The following is a 13850-nucleotide window of genomic DNA, read 5'->3' on the forward strand; positions in this document are numbered from 1 at the left end:
GCAGGACATTTAGAAAAGCATAATATAGTCAAGCAGAGTCAGTATGTCTTTATGAAAGTGAAATCATGTTTGACAAATTTGCTGGAATTCTTTGAGGATGTAACGAGCAGGGTGGATAAAGGGGAACCAGCAGATGTCCTGTATTTGTATTTTCAGAAGGCATTCTATAAAGTGCCACATAAAAGGCTACTGCACAAGATAAGATGCTCATGGGGTTGGGATAATGTAGTAGCATGGAGAGAGGATTGGCTAACTAACAGAAAACAGAGTGTCGGGAGAAATGTGTCATTTTCAGGTTGGCAAACTGTAACTTGTGGGGTGCTGCAGGGATCAGTGCTGGGGCCTCAAATATTTTCAATCTATATTAATGATTTGTTTGAAAGGACTGAGTGTAATGTTGTCATTTTCTGATGAAACAAAGATAGGAGGGAAAGCAATTTATGTGGAGGACGCAAATAATCTCCTAAGGGATATAGATAGGCTAAGTAAGTGGGCAGATGGAGTTTAATGTGGGAAAATGCGAGGTTTTCCACTTTGGTAGGAAAAATATAAAAGCAAATTATTATTTAAATGGGGAGAGATTAGGAAATGCTGTGGTACAGTGGGATCTGGAGGTCCTTGTACATGAATCATAAAAATTTAGCCTGCAGGTACAGCAAGTAATTAGGAGTGCAAACCGAATGTTGGCCTTTACTGCAATGGGAATCGAGTATAAAGGTAGGGAAGTCGTGTTACGACTGTACAGGGCGTTGGTGAGTCAACACTTAGAGTACTGCAGCAGTTTAAGGTCTCCTTATTTAAGGAAGATCTATTGCATCGGAGGCAGCTCAGAGACGTTTCACATGGTTGATTCCGGAGATCAAGAGCTTGTCTTACGAAGAAAGGTTGAGCAGTTTGTGCCTATACTCATTGCGGATTAGAAGAATTAGAGGGGATTTTCTTGAAACATATAAGATGCTGATGGGGCTTGACAAGGTAGATGCAGAGTGGATGCTTCACCTCGTGGGGGAATCTATAACTAGTGGGGATAAATTCAGAATAAGGTGGCACCTTTTTAAATCAGAAATGAGGTGGAATTGCATCTCTGAGAGGGCCCTGAGTATTTGAAATTCTCTTCCCCAGAGAAATGTGGAGGCTGGGTCATTGAATATATTTAAGGAGGAGATAGACAGATTTTTGAAAGGTAAGGGAGTCAAGGATTATGGGGAGCGGGCAGGGAAATGGTGTTGAGTCCAAGATCAGATCATCCATGATCTTATTTAATGGCGGGGCAGGCTCTCAGTTCCCTTTAACCATTACATCATTGTCACTTGTTGGTAATCTCCAACCTCGTTTCCAGGTCTGAGTTAAACCCTGCTACTTGTGTTACTTTCTAAAGTTCTTGTGACTCTGCCTCCTTTTGGTTGAAGAGGAAGATTTTCTTTCTCTTATAACGAAACGGAAAGGTAGCAAATTCAAATAAATAACCCAACAAGGAGCTACAGCAACAAGCAGTTACCTCAACAGCTGGCACTTGTGCAGTATGGATCCCAGCCGATGGAGTTTTTCACGCTGAATGTAGCAGTGCTGTAGCTCGAGGTGCTTTATTGTATCACAATGCCCAATGACACCAGTCAACACCGCACAGTCAATTGGGGTCAGTCGTAAAGCTTTGTGTGAGTCCAAGTCTCCAAATATAAGTCGTTGCGTAGAACCCACTGTGGCCCGCACGAGTGCATGGTTCTGCGACTCAAACAGGTAGTCGAATGTGTTCAGGAGGTCTCTTTTACCAGGTTCACTCCCTGTGTTTACAATCTGTCCTTCAACCTTCTCCTTCACCCAATCAATCACTCGGCAGGTGATTTGATGTTTAAGTGGACCCAAAAACTCCTCCAGGGGCCGAGCTGCCTGTGGGGAGGAGAGACCTGCAACAAAACGGAGCAATATCTCAAATCGCCCATCATCCTTGCTCTGGGCTTCACTGAGGAGTTTCCGGATGTCCCCGGGATCTGGAGTCAGGAATTGAGAGAGTGCAGCTACAAATTCTTGGATGGTAAGGTGCGGGAATGTGTACACCACGCTCTGGGCAGAATCATCTCTCTCCAAAAGTTCCATCATGAACCCAGACAGGAACTGGGAAGGTTGCAGGTTGTACTTGATCAAATCTCCATTTCTAAACACAACCTTCTTCTCGGAGACTCCTGTGAAGGCCATCTCACCAAGCTTCAGTAACACATCACGGGGGCTTTCAATCTCTCGGCCATGGTTTTTCAGAATGTTGTAAATATAGTAGGAATATAGTTGGGTGATGGTCTTGGGAACTCGCTGCTGATTCCTGTCTCTTTGTTTAAAGAAGGGACCCAGTGCCAGACCGAGGATCCAGCAGTAGGAAGTGTTGTAGCACATGGTTTACAGGATCTCGTTCTCCTCCACGTGTTTGAAAACAGCTGTTGCCACCGTCTGATCTTCAAAATATTTGTTGAAATATTCCTTCCGTTCTTCACCAACAAATCCAAGGATTTCAGCCCAGAGACTGATCTCAGCCTTTTCCAATAAATGTAATGCAGTGGGACGGCTGATCACTAGCACTGAACATCCTGGTAGCAGCTTGTGCTGTATTAAACTGTACACAATGTCAGACACTTCACACCAGTCTTCGGGATCTGTGCACATGTGCTGAGGTTCTGTATTTCTCAGATTGTCAGCAAAATCGATCCTGTCCTTGAATTCATCCAAACCATCGAATATAAACAGCAATCCAGCTGGGTTATTCCAGAGCTCTCCCAGAAGATTCCCAAAGTAAGGATACAGATCCAGTATCATATTCCTCAAGTTAAAAGCGTTCAAATCCCGGAATTTGAAACTGAAAACAAATTGAAAATGTGGGTATATTTTCCCAGTGGTCCAGTCATGTACAATCTTTTGTATCATTGTTGTTTTTCCAATCCCCGCGGCCCCGTTCACTGCTGCTGAACTCCCAGAATTGGATTGCCCGAAGAAATTCATCATTTTCTGGAGCAAAGTGCTTACCCAGGAAAAACTGCTCTGGAACAATTAATCAGTTCGGATTTTTCCAGCTCTCTCTGGAGATGTTTCTCTCTCCACTCTTCATGGTCTCGGCCTCTTGCCAGCAGTTCATGTTCTACAAGTGTCCGATCTCGAACAGTAGAAATGACCGTTAGCTCAGCGTATCGATCAACCAGCTGGAAAGTCTTAACCTTTTCCTTTATTAGGATAGTGTACACTCTCAGTGTTTCAGTTTGTACCCGGAGTGTTTCCTTGTGTTTCTGTTGAACATCTTCAATTAGAACAGACAGAAAGTGGCCTCAATCTTTGTTGTACTGACATAAAAACAACCTCTCAATACAATTTTACTGCTCAGTAAAATATTACAAGAGTCAATTCACAGCTTCAATAGAGGTGTGTGTAGAAACTAAAACTCATTTAATGGAAACCTCGCTTAAAAGTGAACACGGGCTGAGAAAAATTTTAAAAGCCTCACTTGATTCTAATATTTACTGAACATGGAGTTGATTTTTCCCTCTAATGGTTAATAAAGTCTGTCCTTCCCTGTACTGTAGACATATCTTTACAATCCACACACGGTCCTGTTTATATGAGAGTAGAGGTTTCAGTAAATCAATCTTTGATACCAAGAGTTGTGATTACCTTCTGCAGAAATGGGAAATATGCCATTAGCATCTATCCTTAGCCCCCGTTTACTTCTCATCTGCATGCTGCCCCTCGGTGTTATTATCCGAAAACACATCAGTTTGCGCTTCTACACTGATGAAACTAAACTCGATCTTACCATCAACTCCCTCGACCCCTCCACTGTCTCTGGTTTTTCACACTCCTCCTCCGATATCCAAGTCACAAATTCCGTTGCTTGATCAGTTATTCCATCCCTCACCCTGACAACTGCCTTAAAGCTGAGCCAGACAGTTCACAACACTGATGTTGTGTTTGACCCAGTGAGGAGGTTACGACCACATATCTGCTCCATCACTGGCGCGAACACCTAATTCAATCACCGTAACATCCCCCAACTCCGACCCTGCATCAGATCATCTGCTGCTGAAACTCTCATCCATCCCTTTGTTACATCCAACTATTCCAACGCTTTCCTAGCTGACCTCATATCTTCCATCCGACAGAAACTTGTACTCATCCAAAACTCTGCTGCCCGTATTTTAATTCACACCAAGTGACAGTCACCCCTGTGCTTATTGAGCTACACTGGTTCCCGGTCCAAAAATGCCTGCATTAAAATCCTTATCCTTGTTTTCAAATCCCTACATGGCCTAGCTCTGTATATATATCTTCATCTTTCTAACTTGTGCATGTTATCTGGGGTATTGTCTGCACTGAGAGGAACAGACTGAATTGACAGGAGTTAAATTGCTGTTTTTTCAGGACTCGGGCAGATTATATGGAACCTGCCCTTTTCCAGTCAGCTAATCACAGTCAATGTTTCTGCAATTCTGAAGGGGCAGAGGACGATCAGAAAGATGATTTAAAACATTCAGAGATTAGGCTGAGTGTGTTTGATATATTTCGTTTGGGCAAGAGACTTCTGTTTTGAATTTTTTAAAGAAATTCACAACATTAGTGCAGGTTTACAATCATCAAAATAATTAATAGCAGAAAATTGAAAGTCAGAATTAAGAATGGAAATCAGCGTAAATTTTTCAACTGCAGGGTAATAGAGTAAGGACGCAAAAGGAGCAGTGTAAATGGGTTCAAATAACTAGTCAAAGTGTTTGTGTGAGTACACCGAGAGGACGGGTAGGTGAGTTCACCTCTCTAACAGTGACAAGCCTATATGGGCCAAATTGATTTTTCCTGTCCCTAATCATTCTCTGGTTATATCGTGTTTCAGAAATGTCAAGTAATTTTTCAGCAGTTTTACACATACATTAATTGAAAGTGATTTTATCACAGTCCAGTCATATCACCGAAAAGAGTTAGAAATACTGCCCACTTCCTAGTATTACATAGTATTTACAGCAGAGCGATAGTAAATTAGGACCAAAAGCTCAGTGTCGGTGTCAATCTTCCCTATAAACTGGGCGTCCATGCAGTAATGTTTAAAGTCCCGTGCAGGTCACTCACTGGCTTCTCCATTGTACATATCACGCATGCGCATAAATTTAGAGGGACCACATCCATTGTTTACTAATGTTTGTTGTATTTTGTTACAGCCCTCAGCATTAACGACATCCCAATTTGGCAACACCCACACATTTTTAAATTGTCTTTCGGATTCCCAAGTTCCAAATCGTTGATGTAAATGTTGAAAAGAGGTAATCCCAGCACCAATCCTTGTGGACCACCATTTCCCACGGTTTGCCTGTCCAGGTAGCTACACTTAAATGCTACTCTCTGTTTCGTAGCTAGCTTTTATCCATTCTGCTTCTTGTCTGCTGTATCCACGTTTACTAACCTTAATCATGAGCTTACTATGCGGTACCCTATTGAGGCTTTTCTGAACATTTAAATATCTTACGTCTACTACATTACCCTTGTTTACCCTCTCTGTCACCTCTTCAAAGAACTCAGTACGGGAAGAATAGCTATTGGATCTATAATGGGAAAGGAACCACAGCAGATAAGAGAAGTAAAATAAGGTCAGATCTAAGCAATGTTCCCTTTAATTTTGTTTGTACTGAGCGGGCCACAAACTCCTTTAGCGTGCGACCTTCCGTCCTTGAGCAAATTTTACGCCAACAACAACTTTTACAACAACGACAGCAACCACTTAAAATCATATATACAGTAATACCATATTGCCACCCCAGCGGCTCAAATCATGAGACAATCAGGGAAGTTTCTATACAAGTTTCACCTAACTTCTCTGCTTTTGAATTATCTTCCTCTAGAAATGTATTCCACTACATTATTTGCACTTTCTTGGTTTTTTTCACCTGCATTGATACTTTTCCTGGAAGGAGGAATAAGGAAAAGACCTACTCCTTGGAAAATAAGTTTCTAAATGGGGTAGAGGTGCAAAGGAATCTAGGGGTAAAGATGCGGCCGGGCCTGCTGTGATGTCCAGCAAAAAAATAGTTTTTTATTTTTCATACAGACCCCAGCATCTGCAACATTTGACCGCTTATGAACCCACCTCATTGTTCTTTGATGTAATGTTTTCATGACTGACCTGTTTGGACACCATTCACACCTTTGAGTGCTGTGATTATCTCTCTGCCGAGGTGTGATAAAGGGCAGTTAGAAAGATTACCTGTAATCATCTGGCAGTATTCTCTGACTATATATGCTGTGCCTATATGCAACTCTTCACTTCACCTGACGAAGGAGCAACACTCCGAAAGCTTGTGATTTCAAATAAAGCTGTTGGACTATAATCTGGTGTTGTGTGACTTCTTACATTATTCTTAGGAATTGTTGGGACTATAGACAGAGAGAAAAATAAAATGGTTTGTGTTTTTCCCCTTTTTTGCATAAACGTCTTAATGATATTTTAATGTCAATAAAAAGTAATGTGTAACACCTACAAATGCTCCCCTGCCCTCCCCGTCCTCAAAAGCACGATTGCATATCTGTGTAAATCTATTCACTTCAATCGATCGTTCAAAATGCTATATTGAGAAATTTCAGTTTTAAAAATATTTGAAGCAATTCAGAGCCTCTTTAAAAGCATTTGGTCTTCAAGACCTGGTTGAAACTTGTTTAAATGAGGGGGGAAATTGATTGCTGCTTGTTTCTTCCAAAATCATATTCGAAACTTAAGAGGGAATAAAGTGATTTTTAGGGAAAGTTCATTAAAAATCTTTAAATTCTTTCAAGTCTCGTTGAAACATTTGACAGAAAAAGTTGCTCTAAGTTTCTCCTTCCCTTTTCAATGTTAAACATGCAACAACAAAATAAAATAAACACCAATTTTAAACGAAGATCAAATAAGAAGTGTATAAAGTTATTAAACTTCCAAAGAAGGTGATGAGGTAATCTATCCCCAGACTTGGCGATGAGTTGTGATCAGTTTTGGAAAAGTTGTTTCCTCTTTTTCTGCTGCCATTCCCGCCGTCTCTTACAGATGCTGAGGTACAAACGGGGGCACAAATATCCCCCCTCTCTCATAACATGATTTATTTACCCATGATAAACTCTTTCAAAAAGGGGACAACACCAGGCAACATTTAACTGGAACTTACCGCGGGACATTCTTCATCAGTTTCCCGTATTTATTTGCAGCTTTAAACAATTATCCAAATATTTAAAAAAGTATTTCACCGCGGGCCTAAAATTTGTTTGATTTCAGGTCCTCCCACTGAACATTTGCTGTCCCTCCACCTGTGTTGTTCTAAAGTGCAGCTGCTGCTCAGTCCCCTAGAAAGGATTAAACATGGCTGGACCTCACCCCTCCCTCGCTCACACTCTGTCGCTGTCTCTCGCACTCTCTCTGTCTGGCCCTGTCTCTCTCTGCCTCTCCCTCTGACCCTGTCTCTCTCCCGCTGACCCTCTCTCTCTCTCGCTGACCGTCCTTCTCTTTCTGTCTATCCCAATCTCTCTCTCTCTCTGTTTCTCTCTCTGTCAGTCCCAGTCTCTCCCTCTCTCTCTCTGGCTGTCTGGCTGTCTTACCCTGTATCTTTCTCTCTGTCTGCCTGCCCCAATCTCTCTCTCTGTCTGCCTGTCTGTCCCAGTCTCTCTCTCTCACTGTCTGTCTGTCCCCGTATATCTCTCTCTCTGTCTTTGCCAGTCTCTCTCTCTGTTTATCTGTCTGACCCCGTCTCTCATTCTCTCTCTCTCTCTCTCTCTGTCTCAAACAGTCTCTCTGTCTCTCTCTCAGTCTGTCTGTCCCGCTATCTTCCTCCCTTTCTCTGTCATTCACAGTCTCTATCTCTCTGTCTGTCTGTCTGACTGACTGCCCCAGTCCCTCTCTCGTGTTTGTCTGTCTGTCCCAGGCTCTCTCTCTCTCTCTGTCAGTCTGTCCCAGTTTGTATGCCTCTCGCATTCTCCCTGTCCGTCTGTCTGTCCATCCCTCTACCTGTCTCCATCATTCACTCCACCCATCTGTCTCTCTCTCTCTCTCCGTCCATCCATCCTTCTCTGCCTCCATCTGTCTGTCTCTAACTCTCCCGCCAGTGCATTTCTCACTTTCCCCCCCTAGTCTCTCACTCTCTCTTCCCCACAGTTTGTCACTCTCTCACCCCCCAGTCTCTCACGCTCTCTCTCTCCCTCTGTTTCCCAGTCACTCGCTCTCCCCCACGCTAGTCTCTCACTCTCTCAGCCAGTCTCTCACTCTCTCCCCGTCTTTCACTCTCTCTCTCTCTGAGGCTAGTCCCTCACTCTCTCCCCCCAGTCTCTCACTCTCTCTCTCTCCCCATCTTTCGCTCTCTCTCGCTCACACCTTAGTCTCTCACTCTGTCGCCCCCAGTCTCTCCCTCTCCTTCTCCCTCTCACCCCACAGTCCCTTACTTTCTCTCTTCCCCATCTCTCCCACAGTCTATCTCTCTCTTTCCCTCTCCCTCTCTGAGGCTCAGGCCCCTAGCGGGTTCCAGTGCACAACCAATGTTTATAATCACATCAACGTTTGCTATGACTCCCAGCAAAATATCGGCATTCGACAGCCGTTCACATTCTCAGTGGCTAAGGGCTCAGGCCTCTGGCGGCTTCCAGAATGCCGAAATGGTTCCAGCGCAGGTGCCAAAATGGTTCCAGCGCAGATGCTGAAAAGGGTCCAGTGCAGATGCCAATGCCCACTCCAGCGTACCTATAGACGAGACACAGGGACGCGATTGAAAAAAGCACCTGCATGTGGGAGCCTGCCCCAGCGGGACTGCACTGACTGCAATGCCTGGTGTGCAGAAGAACATAGGAAGATAAGAAGTAAGAGGAGGAGTAGGCCATACGGCCCTTTGAGTCTGCTCCACCATTTAATTAGATCATGGCTAATCATCGACCTCAATTCCACTTAACCGCCCAATCGCCATATCCCTTGATTCCCCCATAGCCCAAAAGTCTATCTATCTCAGCCTTGAATATACTCAAAGGCTCAGCATTCCCAGCCCTCTGTGGCAGATAATTCCAAAGATTCACAACCCTCTGAGTGAAGAAATGTTTCCTCATCTCAGTCTTAAATGGTCTATCCTTATCCTGAGACAATGCCACGCTAGTTCTAGACACTCCAGTCAGGGGAAGCAAACTCTCAGCATCTACCTTGTCAATCCCCGTCATAATCTTGTATGTTTTATTGAGATCACCTCTCATTCTTCTAAACTACAGAGAGTATAGGCCCATTCTACAGAACCTCTCATCATAGGACAGCCCTCTCATCCCAGGAGTCAATCTCGTGAACCTTCATTGCAACGCCTCCAAGGCAAGTATATCCTTCTGTAGATAAGGAGAAAAAAACTGTGCATATTACTCCAGGTGTGGTGTCATCAAGGCCCTGTATAGTTATAGCAAGACTTCCTTCCGCTTATACTCCAACTCCCTTGCAATAAAGTCCAACATGCCATTCGCCTTCCTTACTGCTTGCTGTACCTGCATGCCAACCTTCTGTGTTTCTTGCACGAGGACACCCAAATCTCTCTGAACACCAATATATGAACATTTCTCAACATTTCAAAATATTCTGTTTCTCTATTCTTCCTACTAAAGTGAATAACCTCACAGTTCCCTGCATTATATTCCACCTGCCACCTTACTGCCCATTCACATAATCTATCTATATCCCTTTGCTGACTCATTGTTTTCTCCTCACAGCTTACTGTCCCATCTAGCTTTTTCTCATCAGCAAACTTGGATACATTACACTCGGTCACTTCATCTAGGTCATTAATATAGATTGTAAATAGCTGCGGCCACAACACTGATCTTTGCGGCACCCCACCAATTGCAGCCTGCCAACTGATTAACCCTACCCTCTGTTTTCTGTCCGTTAACCAATCCTCTATCCATGCTATTACATTACCGCCAACCCCATAAGCCCAATCTTGAGTAATAACCTTTTATATGGCAACTTATCGAATACCTTTTTGATTTGCAAATATACTACATCCACTGGTTCCCCTTTATCTACCCTGCTAGTTACATCTTCAAAAAACTATAATACATTTGTCAAACACGATTTCCCTTTCAAAAAATCATGTTGACTCTGCCTAATCATGTTATGATTTTCTAAGTGAATTGCTACAGCTTCCTTAACAATAGATCCAGCATTTTTCCGATGACTGATGTCAGGCTAACTGGCCTGTGGCTCCCATTTATTTCCCCCCTCCTTTCTTGAACAGTGGTGCTACATTTGCTAGAGGAAGCCTCGAGGAAACTGCGAGGCCAAGCAGCTTAGTGGAAATAGAGCATCTAAGCAATATTGTACATAATAAAATAAACTTTAAGATAATAATTGAGAAGGACAGAAGTAGGACAAATACAAGGGTAATAGATTGGAGAAAAAACGATTTTGAGGGGATGAGAATAGAACTTGGGAACTTAAAATGGACAACAATCTTGGCAAACAATGAAGTAGAAAAGCTATGGGAAACATTCAAAACGGCGTTCAACAGAGTCCAGGACAATAAGTTCCTCTAATAAACAAGATCAAACTAGAAATTAATGAGAAACCATGGATGAATAAAGACAAATGCTAAAAATTGAGAGTAAGGAATGATTCATACACTAAGTACACGGAAAGCATGAGAGAGCTTGACAAGTCACAATACGAACAAATGAGGAGAGAAGGTGAAAAAGATAGGAAGCCTAAGGGGAACAATGAAATTAAATAATCAAGTAACATAAAACAGAATAGTAAATAAACTACAGGCACACAAATAAAAAGGGAAATTCAGGATGGAAATAGGGCCACGAAGGGGTGGACAGAATTATATCACAGGCAACAATAGCTTCAGTATTTATCAGGGAGACGGATCAGATGGACATGACATTGGAAGATGAGTTTAGAAATGGTAACTGCATTTAAAATACAAAACTGAAAATATTAAATAAACTAATAAAACTCAAAGATGATAAAACACCTGGTCTGGACAGATTGCATCCCGCATTTTCAAATAATCTGGAGATGCGATAGCAGATGCACATATATAATAATTCATTAGAAAATGGTGCAGTGGCAGAGGACTGGCAGATAGCTAAAGTAATACCTATATTTAAAAAGGGAGACAGTACATGTCCATGGAACGATGGGCCAGTCCCCAGTTCGTTTAACATCGTTGCTAGAAAAAAGTAATGCAATCCAAACTGAAGGAAAACTTAGAAAAACAGCTACAAAGCCAAAATATAATAATAGTCAACATGGATTTCAAATTGGGAATTCTTGTTTCACCAACTTAATGGAATTCTTTGAAGAGGTGACGGAGTAATTAGACAAGGGTAATTTAGAAGATGTAATATTATCCGAATTGCCAAAAGTGCTTCCATAAAGTGCCACATTGTAGACTAATAAGGTAGTCTGGTGATAAGGAGCAGAATGGATGTCTAGCTGGCTGCGAGACAGAAAGGGCAGCTACGCCGAGTGATAGAAGCTGGAAAGTGTTGTCCCACAAGGATCAGTGCTGGGACCACTGTTGTTCACAATTTATATTAACGATGAAGACCTTGGAATCAAATCACAATTTCTAAATCTGTGGAACACAACAAGTAGAATCATAGAAATATACGGCACAGAAAGAGGCCATCCGGCTCATCGTGTGGCCAGACAAAAAAGAGCTATCCAGCCTAATCCCACTTCCCAGGTCTTGGTCAGTCGCCTTGCAGGTTATGGCACTTCAAGTGCATATCCAAGTACTTTTTAAACGTGATGAGGGTTTCTGCCTCTGCCACCTTTTCAGGCACTGCTTTCAAGATCCACGCCATCCTCGGTGAAAACATTCTCCTCAACTCTCCTCTCAAATTTCTATCAATTACTTTAAATCTATGCCCCCTGGTTACTGACCTCTACGCTAAGGGAAATAGATGCTTCCTATCCACTCTATTTAGGTCCCTCATAATTTTGTTCACTTCAATTACATCTCCAGTCAGTGTCCACTGTTCCAAAGAAATCAATCCCAGCCTATCAAATCTTTCCTCATAGTTAAAATTCTGCAGTCCTGGTAACACTCCCTCGAGTACAATCACATCTACCCTGCAATGTGGTTACCAGAACTGTACTCTATTCTCTAGCTGTGGCTTAACTAGTGTTTTAGCCATTGTTAGCATAATCTATCTGCTCTTGTATTCTATTCCTCAGCTAATAAAAGGAAAGTATCACATATGCCTTCTTAACTACCTCATCTACATCTCCCGCTACCTTCAGGGATCTGTGTGCATGCACTCTAAGGTCTCTCTGTGTCTCTATATTTCTCAGTATCCTACAATTTATTGGGTATTCCCTTGCCTTTTTAGCCCTCCCCAAATGCATTACCTCGCAGTTCTAAGAATTTAATTCCATTTGCCACTGTTATGCCAACAAGACCAGTCCAAAGATATCGTCCTGCAGTCTATAGCAATCTTCCCCACTATCACACACATGGCCAACTTTTGTTCGATCTGCAAACTTCTAATCATGCCCCCCTATATTGAGGTGTAAATAATTACATATATCACAGAAAGTAAGGTATCCAGTACTGAACTCTGTGGAACACCACTGGAATTAACCTTCCAGTCACAAAAATACTCGTTGACCTTTGAATCCAGTCACGGATCTAACTTGCCACTTTCTTTTGGATCCCATGCGCTTTTACTTTTTTAACCAACCAGTCATGCGGGACCCTGTCAAAGGCATTGCTAAAATCAATGTAGACTGCATCAAATGCAGTACACTCATCGACCGCCCACGTTACCTCAAAAAATAAATCAGTTAAGTCAGACACGACGTTCCCTTAAAAATATCTAGGCCGACTGTCCGTGATTAATCTGTGAGTGTCTAAATGATGACTTATCCTGTCCATCAGAAATGTTTTCAATAATTTTCCCTCCACCGAATACTGGCCTGTAATTGTTGGCTCTATCCCTTTCCCCCTTTTCAAACAGAGGCACAACATTAGTAGTCCTCCCATTATTTGGGATAACACCTGCAGCCAGAGAGGATTGGCAAATGATGGACAGAACCTCCGCTATTTCCTCCCTTGCCCCTCCTAACAACCTGGGTACATTTCATCCGGGCCTTACGAATTATGTAATTCAAAGATGCCAAATCGCTTAATACTTCCTCTCTCTCTATTTTTATCCCATCTAATATTTCATTCTCCTCCTCCTTAACTACAATGTCTGTATCGACCGTCTCTTCTGTGCAGACAGACACAAAGTATTCATTAAGAACCATACGCACGTCTTCCACATCCACAGATCGGTTACCTTTGTGGTTTCTAATAGGCACTACTCTTTCCTTAGTTATCCTCTTGCTCTTAAAAAGAAATTAATTGGGGAATTCAGCAGAAACTTCTTTATCCAGAGAGTGTTAAGACTGTGGAACTGCTACCACATGGAGTAATTGAGGCGAATAGTATAGATGCATTCAAAGAGACGCACGAAATGCCTCTGAGGGAGAAGGGAAGTGAGGGTTATGCTGATAGTTAGACGTGGAAGGATAGGAGGACGCTCGAGTGGGAAATAAAAGCCAGCATGGACTACTGGGCCGAAAAGCCTGATTCTGTGCTTTACATTCTAAGTGAATCTATGTAATTCTAGCCAATAACTTCCTAGTCACCACGAATAATGTTTTTCCTCAGATTACATCATGGATTAATGATCTATTCTGTGAACATCTGTACATCTTCTCAGATTGGATCGAACACTTTCTGATGTCTCATTATGTGAAATGATATCATTTTAATGTTTCTCATTTTCTCACCTCTTTCACTACAGTTTATGGGAGGCAGATTTCTGGGGGAACAGGGCACCTTCAAAGGCTG

The 13850-nt window shown here is 42.5% G+C and overlaps 1 pseudogene; it reads right to left on the reverse strand.

Annotated features, from left to right (window-relative positions):
• The window catches only part of LOC147092706 (NACHT, LRR and PYD domains-containing protein 12-like), a 1351730-nt pseudogene that overhangs the window by 874150 nt on the left and 463730 nt on the right, over nucleotides 1-13850 (reverse strand).

Source organism: Somniosus microcephalus, unplaced genomic scaffold, assembly GCF_052327205.1.
Source record: "Somniosus microcephalus isolate GS21.2 unplaced genomic scaffold, FLI_Smic_1.0 unresolved_chr2, whole genome shotgun sequence".
Classification (NCBI taxonomy): Eukaryota; Metazoa; Chordata; class Chondrichthyes; order Squaliformes; family Somniosidae; genus Somniosus; species Somniosus microcephalus.